This window comes from Aotus nancymaae, unplaced genomic scaffold (genome assembly GCF_030222135.1).
Source record: "Aotus nancymaae isolate 86718 unplaced genomic scaffold, 86718_ANA_hifiasm-v0.15.2.pri h1tg000014l, whole genome shotgun sequence".
Classification (NCBI taxonomy): domain Eukaryota; kingdom Metazoa; phylum Chordata; class Mammalia; order Primates; family Aotidae; genus Aotus; species Aotus nancymaae.
Window position 1 is genome coordinate 46,976,227 of NW_026988425.1, and position 16,562 is coordinate 46,992,788.

Genomic DNA, 16,562 nt, shown 5'->3' on the forward strand with positions numbered 1-16,562 from the left:
GGCTGAGGGAGAATCCACTACCCAAGGAGCTTCAGTTCACATAGAAGGGAACCAAAATGTATTCAGAATTTTTCAGAAGACACATGATGAGGTGATAAATTTATCAAGATATGTAATCTTTAGCAGGTTGGAAACTGATGTGTGTGTATACATATACAAATGTATAAAATCTTAAAACTGCTCTGCTTTCAAGTGAGAGAACTATTTTATTTGTTCCACTTGGAAGTAGCTAAAACAACAATATAGCCAATTCCTTCCACAGCATAATTATAGAAAAATTTTAAAAAAAGAAAAAAACTTAACAATGAAGGTGAATACTGCCATCTTGTGGTTATTGTTAAAGTAACATGTTTTAACGGACAAAATGTAATTCACAAAACCACCACGAACATCACTGCCATTTATTGATTCTTTCCTGAGTCCCAGGCACCATATTAGGACTCTCCGTAAACTCTTATTTAATACTCGAAACAGCACAAAAAGGGATGTGCCACTTAAGTTTCACAGTAAATTATGTCACTGCATACTATAAAAGTAATTTAGTACACCTACAATCCCATTTGTTAATTTCACAGATAAGAATAACTGAAGTCCTAGTCGTTGAAGGGCTTACAGTCATTGGCTAGTCATTTACTCTAGTAGAGCTCAGACCTTGGTTTCTACTATTGTGCTAAAATATTCCATGCCATTTTGTGTTTTACTATTCTGTTATACGTAGACCTCTACTTTAAAACTATAAGCATTATTATTTTCAAGTTCTTTCTATAGAAATAAATAGTATTATTTGTTTTGAGCTATTGTATATAGAGTTACAATTGCTCTCTTACTGGGGGAAGAAGGGTTTCATTTTTATTACCTAATGCTAGATCAGGCCAAAATGCTACTTTTGATTAGTCAAAGGTCACTGAAAAATATTGAGAAGAGAAAACAGGTACAGTAGGTCTTCAGACAAATGACAAAAGTTCCAAAAAGAATATAGTAGGAAATTCTATGACTAGAAATATACATTATTAACACACGAATTTTATAAAAATAAGTAATCCAACCTGTATGCCATGGAGCTCATTTTACTGTATCATCTAATTCTAGCAACTAGTAAGAGATGGGGTAGGGCAAGGAAGGGATGGAGGGAAGGGGAGAGAGAGAGAGAGGAGAGAGATTCATTACAGTAACATCTCCTTTAAAGAGAAAGTAACACTTTCTGGAACTGTTCCTTAGTGAACATTTGTTAGATTTACCCTAAAGACTTTCCAGTAGATTCAGGAAGCAGTTATTAAGATATTACTTTACTATAGGAAATCCTTCATTTCATAGACCCCAATTACAGGTTACTGTTTTAGAGGCCTCTGCCTTAGATCATGGCAGGGAGCAAAGCCCGAATAAGGATTTCCATTTTTTAAAGCTTGCTTAAGCTTAGAAAAGATAAGATTGGTCAGATAAAGCCATTCATCATAATCATTGCTGTTTGGTTATTTTCAGCCTGTTGACAATGTGCAGATCCTATTTTGTACAAGGAGTAGGAAACTATTGCTACCTTAGCCCTTGCCCCACCCCACTTCACACACAACAGATCTACAGAAACTGAAGAGAACATTCTTCTATAAGCTGATATAAGCAGGAAGTGTGGAGCTTTCTGACCTATTTTCATCTCATTATTAGGAATCCATACTTTCCACATTTTAGTTAGTTTGAATAAGATAAAATACGTATCTAAGTTAATAAAGGAATCAATAGGACTGTATGTTCTTACTGAAAGAAAAAGAAAAACAGCAAGAATGATACCCTCACACCCTAATTTCCACGAGATAAGATTTGGTTTTTAAGTCAGGCTAGTGTTAGAAAAGTATACCCTAATGAGAGTTTTTAAATTACTTTTAAAGATGAATCTAAGTATTATTTAATCTTTTTGTACAAAAAACACTTTGAACACCAGGGCAATTTCCAGCTTAGCAAAATATGATTCTATTTTCAAACATATGCAGTACAATATACCATACTAAGATTATTAGTTTGTTTTCATATTTTAAAAATAGGCTCAGTTTTTTAAAGTGGCCTTCATCCTTGCATATTTCAAATGCATAACTGAATGTCCAACTCTTCATACTATATATGAGATAAATAATTTTTCATGTTATAGCAAAAAAAGTCATTTTATGACTTCATAAATATCTTAAGTTATATCTAGAAACTAGCACTGCAAGTTAAAAGCTTGTCTTAGAAAGCATGTGTATTCTACTACTCTTGGACAAGCAAAAGATCATGTGTGCAGCACAAATTGGCTGCTCACTAGAGGGGGTGAGCATCTCAGTAACAGACTACACTGGGTATAATAGTCTTCGCAGCCTGTAAGATCTCCTGAGGTCGTATCTTCAACATCTATATGCATGACTTAGCACTTGAGCTACTGTTAAAATTGAGATGCCAAGCTGGGATATGTACAATGACCAAATTAGGACACCACTGCTTCTTGCCATTGTTAAATTCCACCAGGCTTTCTTCCTGACGAATTGTGTCATTAACTCCTTGCATTAAGAATAGCACTTGAATAAAACAGATACATAAGCAAATGGAATCAAATCCAAAAGTCCCATCTAGACTCAAGTTCTCTAAAATAATACCCATAGAAAACTTTGGAAATAGGCCTGGCACAGTGGCTTATGCCTGCAATCCTAGCACTGTGGGAGGCCGAGGCTGGAGGATCCCTTGAGGTCAGGAGTTCGAGACCAGCCTGGCCTCCCTGGTAAAACCCTGTCTCTACTAAAAATACAAAAAAAAAAAAAGAAAAGAAAAGAAAGAAAGAAAGAAAACAACAGTCAGGTGTTGTGGCGCATGCCTGTAATCCCAGCTACTCAGGAGACTGAGGCAGGAGAATTGCTTGAACTCAGGAGGCAGAGGTTGCAGTGAGCCAAGATGGCACCACTGCACTCCAGCCTGGGCAACAGAGTGAGACTCCATCTCAAAAACAAAACAAAACAAAAAATCTTTGGAAATAATATGCAGCAACAGTCAGGATTAGAGTTTCTATCTATTAAGAAGGTTATATTTTTATCCTCAAGAAAATTGAAGATTCTTTATCACCCATAGGGGAAAGACAGAAGGCTCCCCAATTCCTAATTCCCTCTAGACTCTGGAAGAAAAATGAGAGGTAGAAAAGACTGTATTGCTCTCTTAAGGCATCTTTCAAGGCCCTTCCTAGTAGAAATGTAAACGCCCAGCCCTGTAATGCTGACAGTGCTTGGGGCAGATTGGAGGCAAGGCAGGAAGTTGCTCCACCACACACAGAGGACAGGAATAGCCTCAATGGAATACAGGGCTACTCACAGGATCCTTATTCAAGGAACACAAAAGCGTCCTCAAAACCATCACTTTTTCTCTTTGAAGGCCCTGAATTGCCAGCATTCCAGATTCATTCATTTCACTTTAAAGCTGGAATGCTTTGACTAAAAGGAGTTCCTTATTGAAAAGCAGATTATTTTTGTGCAAGGCAAAACCCTTCCACAGTTAGCACATAAGTGAAGATGAGTTGGCCCTTTGCTGAAGAGAATTTGCAGAAGATACAGGCTGGATTACCTAGCAGCAGAGTGACAGCAGATGGAGAAAGCATGAGTTTTATAAAAATACAATTTGTCCAGCATCTAGTTTTTGCTAGGGCTGATACTCTGCTTTTATTCAAGATATCTGTTATTGGTGGCTTCTCAGGGATTAGAAAACTATGATTTGTGCCTCTCGAAATAAAGATAAAGATACCGTCTCTAATTAACAGGAACAGGACATGTTTTGCATTTGGATAAACTGCATTCTAACTTCTCTCACTGAGATTTCTACTAGTCTGGTTTTCAGGAGCATCACATCATTGAGATAATTCATCATAAAAAGGAAGGCACATCAAAAAGCCAGCAAGACGTTAGTGACAAACCTGGGTCTCTTCCTTCCTACTATAAAGCTTTTTACCTCCATTTTATTATGAGATATTTCTTAATATTCATAGCTTCATTCATTGGTAAACCTTCACTGTCTGGGTTAATAGAACACAGCCTACTTGGCTGCATTCTGACTAACTTCTCTGTGTTCTATACTGTGGGAAGAGATCATTAATAGAAAGTGGGCCGGGCGCGATGGCTCACGCCTGTAGTCCCAGCACTTTGGGAGGCCGAGGCGGGTGGATCACGAGGTCAAGAGATCGAGACCATCCTGGCCAACATGGTGAAACCCCGTCTCTACTAAAAATACAAAAAAATTAGCTGGGCATGGTGGCTCACGCCTGTAGTCCCAGCTACTCGGGAGGCTGAGGCAGGAGAATTGCTTGAACCTGGGAGGTGGAGGTTGCAGTGAGCCGAGATTGCACCACTGCACTCAAGCCTGGCGCCTGGTGACGGAGTGAGACTATGTCTCAAAAAAAAAAAAAGAAAAGAAAAGAAAGTGTGCCAACTGAGAAAGATTCTTATAAAAGGAGACTCAAAGACATTGCTGCAGATTTTCTCTCTACAAAGCTCAAACTCATGTAGGTTTGTCCCCGCTCTTAGGAGCAAAACAGTTCACTATTCTTAATATTTTATACCCTAGAGAAAAACCTGATATTAACTGAGCCAATTTCAAGAAGGTGATATAGCCATCCTATCTAGGGCCCATCATTCTTTCTTAGGGCCCCAACTTGAGAACAATCATTGGTGAAGTGAAGACTTAAAGGAAGAGAGACTGTTCTCTTCTTATTGGAGTATAGACTTGTTTAAGATAGTAGCATGTTTACACCGCATTACATTTACTATCTGACTGTTCCCTTTTAGAGGAAGGGAGTCATTCATTGAACAAGTTTCTCTCCTCATAAAACTCCTTAATTAGATTTTGACATTTCAACTTCTTTCGTCTGATCCAAGTAAGAAAAAAATGTCAGAACCTTCAAAATATGGGTAAGACTTCTTTCTCTTCTATTTGGATGAAATTATTTCTATTCTATTTCTAACAGATTGGATCAGTTTATTGCTGTCCCATTTGGTTGCAGATAATACAAGATTATATTCTTAAAGTAAAGAAAGAAGACTGTGAATACTAGTGTACAATGTGTTAAATTTCTGAAACTTTTTCATAGGAGATTTATTGTCTGTTCAAATTAGGGGAAAAAATGCTAGAAATTTCAAAGCTTAAAATGCTTTGTAGATTCTTGCTGAAAGATAACCAGAAGATAGGTAATGAATATTATTAGATTTAGTTGATGAAAGTTTGTTCAAATAATGTAAAGTGTTTATCAGATTCTTTTCACCCTAGCTATGTAATGCTAGATTTGCAACGTTTGAAGTTGTGGCTTCCTAGTTACAAAAGCAACCGGTCTGTGGTGTTCAGTCTTGTTTACATTTGGCAAATGGCGTCTTCCTGCTTTCAGGAAAAGAAGGCTTAAGTGGGCTTATGACCACCTAGACATCAAATGGTTTCTACAGACATATTCCTTCTTAAATATAAGTTAAATATGTATGTAATAATTAGAAAGTTGAACTAAAATGATCAGAACAAAATATAGGAGATACTAATCCAATCAACTCTTACACATTTAAAAGCTCTCTTGAGATGTTCACAAAATCAAAACTGCAACTGAATTCCCACTTCCTTCACATAACACCACCTTGGCTATAAAAACCTAGTGTCCTTCCAGAAAAGGATGTTTACTGGACCAATCCCAGAAATATATAGTGAGTAAACTCTGAACGTCATTCTCAGGGTTCTTCAAACCCAGAGAGCATGCAAATGAGACAAAGTCTAAAATGATTTTAGTTGTTAAAAATGTGTGCAGATTCATATAAACATTTAAACTATAATTATAAATACATATAGCATTATAATAGTTTCTCTTAAAGATTGATAATAATTTTATTTTAAAAATATATTAAACTTTTAATCTCCCATCCTTCGGTTAACGCATTTTTAAAAATATCTGGCAACTTATACTCAGTTCCTGAAGAGAAAACCCAAGATTAAACAACTGTCTATGTAGGTCTGGTTGTCCATCCATGGACAAATGACAAAGTAAAAGAAAAACAAATGAATCTGGACACTTAACAATAAGCCCACCAAGTCTAAGGAGAATGGTTGCCACAAGACTTAGCATTCCTTCGTACAGTAAGATTGCCCTCATTCAGACTGATATCAAGATGCTATTAACAGGAATAAATCAGGAAACTTATGCCTGTGGCAGTTGCAAATATTTCTACCAATCCTGACAGAAGAACAGAGGACTGAAAAAATCTGAAGAAATGAAAAGAACTCAATCAAACATGAGTCCAAGAAGCTCCAAAGATGGTGTGAAATTCATTCCAGGAAGGTGAGCACAAAATCTAAAATGTCTCTGTTCTCAAAGAATTCATATTCCACCAATGTAATGAATCTTTAACCCGGCCGTCATTTGGATTCAGCATAAGATGAAAAACTATCATACATCCAAAAAAGGTGTTTTTCTCATTAATCGTACAACAGAACATCAAACAAAGCAATTCACATGGATCAGCTCTAATCCACCTGGAGTGATCAGAGTATGGGAAGGATTTCCAATCACATAGTGAAGATCAGAAATAAACGCTATATCAAAACACAGTCATCTCCTTCCTCTGTGCTCCCTCCTTCCCATCCACTGTTTTACCCCATGACCTCAAATAATCACCAAATCTGGGAAGCGTTAGTAGAGTTGCTCCAGTTGACCTCCATCATTGTCCCCAGTAGGTGAAGGTAGTCTCTGAGGTAGCGAATGTCAAGGTTTAGTGTGAAGTGTAACGTCCATTTCAGACACAAAGACACTCCTTATGAAATAAAGAGGCTATTGATGGAGAAGTGCATAAACGTCTTACAAGCCTAGAACAATACCCTGGGTGATGAAGTGATAAACAATAAGGCATTCTGACCACACCTGCTACTCGTTAAGTGACAGAAGCCTCCTGGCCACCATTAATACTTTCAGCATCAGCTAGAGGAAATACAGGGCTTTGTAAAGGAAAAAAATGTTTTTAAACTGTAGTGGTAGAGCTGAGCAGATGCGCATCTATTCGTTGATTATATTTCATTGGGATTTAGTGAATAACAGTTTGATAATTAAAGCTGAGACATAAACAACATAGATCAAACACAAGGTATCTAAGAAATTAAAGACGTTCAGTTTAACTCAGAAAGACTGTTCTAATACTTACTCTGCAGTTAACATTGTGTAATTAAAAGTTATTTCTTAACTACTGGGACATTCTTGAGAGTTTCTATAAAATGAGATTTCCTATAGATAGTTTTTGGATTTAGGGGTTTAGGGTGAAAATGAAGACTATAAATAGAAGTCAATCCTTCTTCCACAAAATGGGAAGTTCACTGCTTTAAGAATGTATATTAGCAATAGGAAGGGGCCCCATAGCCTCTTACAAGGCACTGTCACTGGGGAAAGAGAGCAGAGGTGTGGAGACAAGTCTGCTTGGTATTCTCAGACTGAACATGGAAGCTACCCCAATGGTCTCACTGTGCTTGGGAACGAGGACAAGGGAACCAGCAAAAGTGCAGACCTCTGGAAACCCTGAAATTTGTACATTTCTCTTTTTCAATAGGAATCATTGCTGAAACATTTGCTATTTCAGTTGCAACCACAAGATAGCAGGATAACTTAATTTGAGTTTCAACTGATGAGGTATGAATTCTAAAAACTGATAAGGTGGGAGGCCAAGGCAGGTCAATCACCTAAGGTCAGGAGTTGGTGACCAGCCTGACCAACATGGCAAAACCCCGTCTCTACTAAAAATACAAAAGTTAGCCGGTTATGGTGGCAGGTGCCTGTAATCCCAACTACTCAGGAGGCTGAGGCAGGAGAATCACTTGAATCCAGGAGGTGGAGTTTGCAGTGATCCGAGATCATGCCATTGCATTCCAGCCTGGTCAACAAAAGCGAAACTCCATCTAAAAAAAAAAAAAAAAAAAAAAAACTGATAAGAGCAAATTATAGAAACATGATTATAAGGTGGTACAGAATGACATACAATTAAATAAACTTCTTTTTTAAGAAATATTTTTAGGAATATAATGCCTAAATGTATTATTTTATTAGTAGACAATACTAAAGAAATATTATTACTATATGGAAATTTATAAAATACACAGCAAAGTGAGTACATTACTAATATAATAGTCATTAATATAAAAACCTCTCTTATCAGAGATAAAAATAATATGTGTACATATGTGTGTTTCTTAATAATTCCTAGCCCTTATTATTGGGAATAAATGTTGCTGTAAAATTTGTAGCTGAATTATAGAGCTGACATTAAAAAGAAAGAGAATATTATACTAGTTCTTCTTAAAAAATTAACTTCTGCAGTAATAAAATGTTCTCTAAGAATATCTGAGCAGAATAAAATGTCTCATCTTAATAGTCATGGAAGATTCTTCACAGAGCTAAACTATAAACTTGTCTCAAGAATCTCGGCCAGTCCCTGGAGATTTCACAGAGCTTCCTTCGCATCTCTCCCTAAGAGAAGCCTGAGAAAACAGATGGGTCTTCCTCTGTGACTCTGAGATCAGCAGCCCAGCCTCTGGCAGCTAATCAAGAGGAAGAATTCCAAGGCCAATGGCCCTTCTCAAAATATTCCACTTTCTTTTTCCCAGAACTCAAAGTTAAACTAGAATTTGTGCACCATTGGTTATGCTGTATCTCAACAAATCACTAAATGTTCCACCAGATTTAGTACAAAACAAGAAAAGGAAATGATAGACAAAGTTGGGAGAGTGTGCAAACCACTTAGATAACACGGGTGCTCCCAGGAGAAGCCAAATAGCTTGAAAGATTATGCTGCAATTATAAATTGAAGTAAACTAATAATAAAATGAAACAAGCTATCCTTGATTGATATTAACAAAAGAGAAGGTACTAAACTTTGTAAGTACCACAGTTGGAGGTTTCAGTATATGAAGTATACAATATTATGGGAAATTATGCAAGATATTTTCTCAGCTTAAGGATTTTTGAAAACGTTTGCAAGGATGAATCAATAACACCTACATTAGAACCAAAAAGTCTCAGTAAATAAGTCCTGAAAAGACTATAACCATCTTTATTTTTGTTTCTGTCTCCAGAAAGGCTTGATCTCCTAAACAACATATAACAAAAAAGTTTGAGGCTATGACCTATTTTACAGAATCACAAACGGGAATAAGGAACCAAAAGATCATGTTCTATTTTTATCAAAAATGTCCCATCATTGTATTTTAAATACATTATTCCTCAGACAGTAACACAAATTATGTTTCATTTCAACTAGCAATTAGAAAAGAATAGATATTATGGTCTGTCTAAAATACCGTGTGTGTGTGTGTGTGTGTGTGTGTGTGTGTGTGTGTGTTGAAAAGAAAAACATTCATACTTGAAGGAAACTAATTTCATCTTTCTTGCTCTAAGCTATAAAAAAAGGAAGAAAGAGTTTTGAAGGAAGACAATCTTTTTCTACATAACATAGAGCAAATGAGATGAAATTAGTTTACTCCAAGCATAAATATTTTTCTTTTCAATACACACACACACACACACAATGACAAATCCCAGAAATACTTTAGGCCAGCTTCTCCTTGCATACTTTCTCAAAGCCATGTTTGTATTTTAATCTAAAATCTGATGAACCCCAAATTATACCTCCATCTCAGACTGCTCTACTGCAATCATATTTCTATGTCTAGCTGCCTCATGGATACTTGGAAGGTCTAGAGCCTCCACAAGTTCAGCCAGTCCAAAGCTCTAAGGAATGAATGAGTATACATTTTCCTGCCAAAGCATTTTATCTTCATTGCATGTTTTCTTCATTAACCCTATTACCACCAGACATTCATTCCTTGGGTTCTTTCTCTACTTCCTCTCTGCCCCTGCATTAAGACTATCTCTCTGCCTATTGCATTGCATCAATTTTTTTTTTTTTTTTTTTTTTTTTTTTGAGATAGAGTCTCACTCTGTCACCAGGCTAGAGTGCAGTGGCATGATCTCAGCTCACTGCAACCACCACCTCCCAAGTTCAAACAATTCTCTTGCCTCAGCCTCCCGAGTAGCTGGGATTATAAGCACACGCCACCACACCCGGCCAATTTTTGTATTTTTAGTAGAGACGAGGTTTCACCATGTTAACCAGGGTCTTGATCTCTTGACCTTGTGATCCGCCCCCCTTAGCCTCCCAAAGTGCCTGATGTACAGGCATGAGCCACCATGCCCAGCCCAAAATTTTAAGTTCCCTCTGCTGCTTCTCATTTTGAATCCTTCCATTCTCCTACCAAAAAGGACTTTCTGAATAGCACATCTAGAAAAGTTACTCTTCTACTTAAAACTTTCAATGGCTCCCTATAAGAGAAAACCAAAACTTCTTAAGACGGTATACAAAGTCCTCCACATAGGCTGACAGTTAAGGCTTCAGGTCTAACCCATTCCCTTACCACTGCCCTTCCTTCTTTATGTATTACTCAACCTTGTGTTCTAGACACTCAGAATTACATGTAGCTTTCCATGTGTCATGCTATTTCATACCTCGAGGCCTCTGCTCAAATTCTTCAGGTTCTTCAGGACTTCATCATCTTTATACTCCTGAATAAACTTCCTCTGAGTACTTTAAGATCCGGATTCCTCAGGATTTCTTACTCTACAAATTTTTCTTAATTCGCCCACTCAGATTTTATTACTCTTTCCTTTGTACCAGACTGCACCTAGAACACAATTTAATACTCGAGCATACACTGTATTTTAAAATAATTTCCAGAATGTCTTTCCTACGAGGCCTTGAAATCCATATAACAAAAAAAATGTATTTGTTTTCCCTGTGTATTCCCAATACCTAGAGATGGGTGGTATGTCAGAAACATCAAAACAATTTAACTTAAAAAATAGTTAAGAACTGAATAAGATTATATGAGTTTCACAATTTGTCTGTCATTATTCTAGGTATTGTGTGGCATACAAATACGAATAAAACAGTGTTCTACCCTTCATGAGCTAACAGCACAAACGTGTATATAGCAATATACAAATAATACATAGCAAGATAGAAAGTGACATTGCCGTGGGAAATTAGAGAGAGTTGGTTTGCTGTTGTTGTTGTTTGGTTTTGGTTTTGGTTTTTTTCCAATCAAAAGGTCTAGAAAGTTTTCATGGAGAAAGAAGATTTAGGGTAGAGATGGGAATTGAGAGTCATACAGCCCAAATCTGGACTGAAGTACTTGGGCTTTACCTGGAATTAATCAGGAGCCCTCAAAGTTTCACAGCATGAGAATACATGTTCAGAGCTAAGCTTCAATATGATTAATTTGAGGGCAGTAGTTAGGATAAATAGAATCAGTGAAGGCTGTGAAGAGAGGCCATTTAAATAATTATTATAATTATTTAGTTATTAATAATTGCTAATTATTATCACATAATTAATCATTTAATTATAATGATTCCAACTATTCTAAAGAACTTGATATTTGAATCTCAGAAATGGGGTTGGAGAGTTCTCAAAGGGAAAATGGCAGATAGGAGGCAAGACTAGACTGGGGACTCACTCACATTACGAACTTTTGCTCCAGAACTACTGAAATTACCAGGAAAGTTGAGAGAATCCACAAACCCTCTGAAGGAAGCAGATTGCGCCTTCAGGACCAGGGAGACAGCCCAAATACTTGTCTGCCTGGTGGAGGAGGAGTGCCTCCCAGGCTTGGAGGGCTGGTGTCGAGTCGTGGACATACATCACTGTGTTGACCCCACCTCACGTGTGCCAAGACTCTCATGTCACAAGCGTGCCGTGCTGCCCCGCCTGCAGCACCGTGCAGGACGTGGATCAGCTGAAGCTTCTCCCCAGGAAACAGAACAGTCACAGCCGACGTCCTGGCCGCGAAGTGAGAGAGCACGGCCAGAAGCGCAGCTTGGGTTGGCTTCTGAGAACCAGACTCTGCTTCAGAGAACATCTGATAGCTGAGGTGTGTGTGCACGGCAGCTGCGGGACGAAGTGTTGATGCTTCTCGGCGACATTGTCACAGAGGGCAGCAGGGAAATGACTGGAAGGGACATGCAGCCTGGAGACCCCGTCTGGCCCCGGCAGACCCCTAGCTGATCAAGCGACGGGCAAGTCATGTGACCTTCCCCAGGCTCTGCCTCCCAATCTGTAAAATGGAAACTGGTCCATGCCTACCATTAGAAGTCTTTGATTCCTGCCGGGCGCGGTGGCTCACACATGTAATCCCAGCACTTTGGGAGGCCGAGGCGGGCAGATAACTAGGTTAAGAGATCCAGATCATCCTGGTGAAACCCCCGTCTCTACTAAATTAGCTGGGCGTGGTGGTGCGCGCCTGTAGTCCCAGCTACTCGGGAAGCTGAGGCAGGAGAATCGCTTGAAATGGGAGGCAGAGGTTGCAGTGAGCCGAGATTGCGCCACTGCACTTCAGCCTGGGCAGCAGAGCGAGACTCCATCTTTGATTCTCAGAGAGCATTTGTTTAACATTATAAAAACTGGCTGTAATAAAAACCTCAAAACTATTAAGACATCTTCTAGGCTTCATGGATTCTTGACATGTAATCGTTCTGTTCAGAAAAGTTTATAGAATTCAGATGTCTGTATAAATTATGTAGATAAACAATACTTTTTGTTTTTGAGATTTAAAGTTCTAAGGGATTGTCAATAGATATCAAAATATTAATCATTGGACAAAGTCTCTTTAAAAAAATTGTGGGATTTTTTCTTCTGTTATATACATTTGAGTCCTGCATGCTGTGAAATGCTGCGAATAGAAGCATTAAATTGGTTTCTCTTGGGGGGAAAACAAAGAAATGGGGTTGCAGCTGGGAAAGCAAAGAGACAGGAACACACGTGGGACCTTTGGAGGACAGGATCCATGACACTTGGCCAAAGGTTTCATAGAGTCAAACAAAAGGCATATGCACCCAAGAAGAATTAGAAGTTGTGAATCTGAAGAACTGAAAGAATAGCCATGCCATTAACAGAAACTGGGAAAATATGAAGAAGAACTTTAAAAAGAACATTATCTCTGTTTTTGTCAGGAAAAGATTTTCGTCATTCATATAACGATATTTAAAGACATCAGAATGAGTGTTCATGCCCAGGAATAAAATGTAGGAAATGTATAAAAGAAATTTAGGAACAACTTATATATAAGAAACTGGAGGAAGAAAAGAACCCCAGAAAAGGAGAGGAAAACAATCACGAGATCATGATCACTCAACCAAGGGACAGCAAAGTGTCTGCATGAAGGTGCTGTTGACAAGATCTAAGGAGGCTGAGGTACTTGCTGAAGCTGTGCTGTCCAATACAGTAGCCAAGGGCTATTCATGCCTGTTTAAATTTAAATCAGACTAAATGTAAAATGTACTTCCTCAGTTGTATTAGCCACATTGTAAGTGCTGACTACAGACAAGAGGCAAGTAGGTTGTGTATATAAATAGTGCAGCTATAGAACAAATTTATTTTGGCAGAAATTTATTTTAGACAGTATTGGATTGAGGAATATAAAGACTGACATAAAAGTCAACATGAAGGTGGTCTGTCAAGGCAGTTAAGGATTTAGGATTAGATTAGAATTAACTCCTTGCTCTTTTGCTTACAAAAAGTGTGTCCTTCAACAAATTACTTAATCTCTTTAGACCCAATTATTAGCATTTACTTCCTGGAGTTGTTTTTTAAGTGATTAAATGGTAACATGTATGTATTTTATTGTTATTCGTAGACCACTGTTAGTCCTTAATAAAGGGAAATAGCAGCTGCAGCAGCAGAATACAGAGGGGTTAGAAGTCCTATTGCTATTGATTAGGAAGAAAATTGAAGGTTAATATGTGGATGCTGCAGGCCTAGACCACACTTTAATAGATCCAGAAAGCTAGGAAGGCAGATTATGCGGTTAACAGTTTGGAGAGGAGTTCCTTTCTCGCAAGTGTCCCAGAGGAAGCATGGGTATGAGGGTATAATAAAGAGGGTACACAAAGAGGGAATAAATAGGAAGAAAGCTGGAAAGGATATAAGCATCAGTGTGTGTCTTCTGATTGTTGAAAAGATGGTTGTGTTGTCTGACAAAGATAATATCACATCAGTGTGGAGATTGGATAGGGGAATTTTTACTGGTGAAGGGCAAGGAGGAAGTCAAAGTAGGAGCAAGAAGCGTTCCCCATTGCCCCTGAAATTGCGTTATTATGAGGATGAGGATTGGTTTTATTTCTAAAACCTTAATCTGACTTTGCTGGTATTTGCCGCCTCCTGAAGTCTTATGTTAAAAAACATTCTGAGGCTGTATTTGGACTCACTGGGAAGTAGTGCATGAATAAAGAGCAACTTCATGGATGCAGAAATCCAAATCTTGCCTTAAGTCAACAGTGCATATGAACCTGGTTTAACTGGTTTCAAGTGACCAAATGGTCACAGCCAGAAAGAACCATCCTTGGCTTTTTCTGCCCTGAAAGTTTCCTGCTTCTTGGACACACAGAGTGCAAGGACTTAGATTCTGCCTCTGGAGAACTGTGCTCTGGTATCTCACATCCATGTAACCCACAGGTCATATCCTATTCCTTCACCAAATCATAGTAAATTCCCAGCCCCAATTCCTCATCTTTCCTGTGCTTCGAGACTTCAGATGGCTTCAGTGCAAAATTAATCCCCACTAGCACTCCAAGATCCCCCGAGGCACCTCTGGCCCCTCCCATAGTGAATGCTGACCTTCTTTCCAAAGAGCATTTGTAGTCACTTGAACCCTGAAAGACAGAGAATAGTTCGTTGAACTAGTTAAGGACACCTAAGTCATGGAAGATGGAGGCTGGGGTGAAAATAGAGTAGTGATACAAAGAATTTAATCTAGACAGAGTAGTGATACAAAGAATTTAATCTAGACCCTTTTTTGTTTTCTTGCGTTTCCATGTGGGAAGGAAAATGATGAACATTGAACTGATATAAAGAAATGCTTCATTAGACATGATTTTACAAATTGGGAACCTAGAAAAGGAAATTTTAAAGATTCTTTATTGCAGTCTCCATATATTATTCATTTTTGTGTGAACTTTAAGTACCTACTAATCATCAGTCAATGCATTTGACATCATTGATAAAATTATGAACAAGATGTCACTTCTGACTTCAGAGCAATTAAGGTCTTGCATCTAGTGGGCACACAAGGATTTCTGCTGTTTTTAAGTAAATTAAGGAAAATAATGAGTGTTTTTTATTTGACTATACGTAGGGGGAAATTAATTGCAATCATTATGTAATTGTTTACATATGTTGTGCCTAAAATGTCCCTAGAACAGTAACTGTACTGATCACTAAATGTGTCAAAATATCTTAGTCATAAGATGTATTTGATTAGAATATCTAATTAACTTTATTAGATTCCCTTTATAATTATTAGTCATAGTCCAGTATCCCCTATACTTGAAGAAAACACAGAGAATATTGCTCACATCTTAGTTCTCAATCAATTAAAAGTCCGGCATACCTGGTTACTCCTACCCGCCTCCCACCCTCTCCAACAAAAATACTCAATTTGGGAAGAAATGCTAATTTTGACCTGAATTAGGTCAAGGTTTGCCAAAAATATAGTGGCGAGACATTACCACACATTTAGCTGTTCTGTTTTCATATTATTTTTCTTCCTTAAATTGAGTCATTTATGATAGGTTTATGGAGAACTCAGAGAAAAATGGAAGAATTGGTTTGAATGATTCTGTTCAGCAGGAAAAAGACCGGAGTATGGCTAATCCTTAAGGTTTTATTCTCCATGATCAAATGACTTTGAAAAACTAAAGAGTTTGGAAAATGAGACAAGGAGTGTTTAAGCTAACACAGGGACCTCTCAGAAGTTTGTTGAGCCAGACTAAAAAAAAAAAGAAAGAAAGAAATACAGGGCAATGTGAAATTCAAAGAAGCTTTGCTCTTTGAATCTCAGTGCTGTTACACAGGAGCTCTGAGGCTTTTGGAGTCCAACAGAGCCTTTCATTTCTCTCTGAGGCAAAATGTTTATATGTAGGTACAAGAGCTCTGTAAATCAACCAAATCAGTGCATCAGCTCTCTTTCTGTTTATATACACTAAGCATATGCTTCCTGTGACCACTTCAAAAGAAATATAACTTTCTTGAATATTATGTAAGTGCAGCTCGATGGCTGTGAAAGAGAGAAAGTATAACTGACTTTGAATCTTTTACTACATAGGTGGAAAAAGAAGGAAGGAGTGATTGAAATGTTACACTGACCAGTCTAGGAAATGGGTAATAACTTGTGATTAAATGCAGATGTTAACCTGAAAAATTCAGTTAATCACAGATATTAAACATGCCTGGAAGCCATAAAAAGGCAGAAGGTAAACCAATGAATAACCTCGCGTTGAAATCATGTAGTGACACACAATTCACATTGGAATAAAATAATGGACTAAATTTAAATTACTTCAACTTTTCCATCTTGTATAAATGTTTACGTACAAATGAACAGACCATTACATGGACTGGTAACCAGGGAACACTGGCAACTATCAGAATCAAAGTGGAAAGATCCATGAACGACAGGTGTGTAAGTAGCCCTTGGAAAGGAACAAGCAGAAAAATATTCCA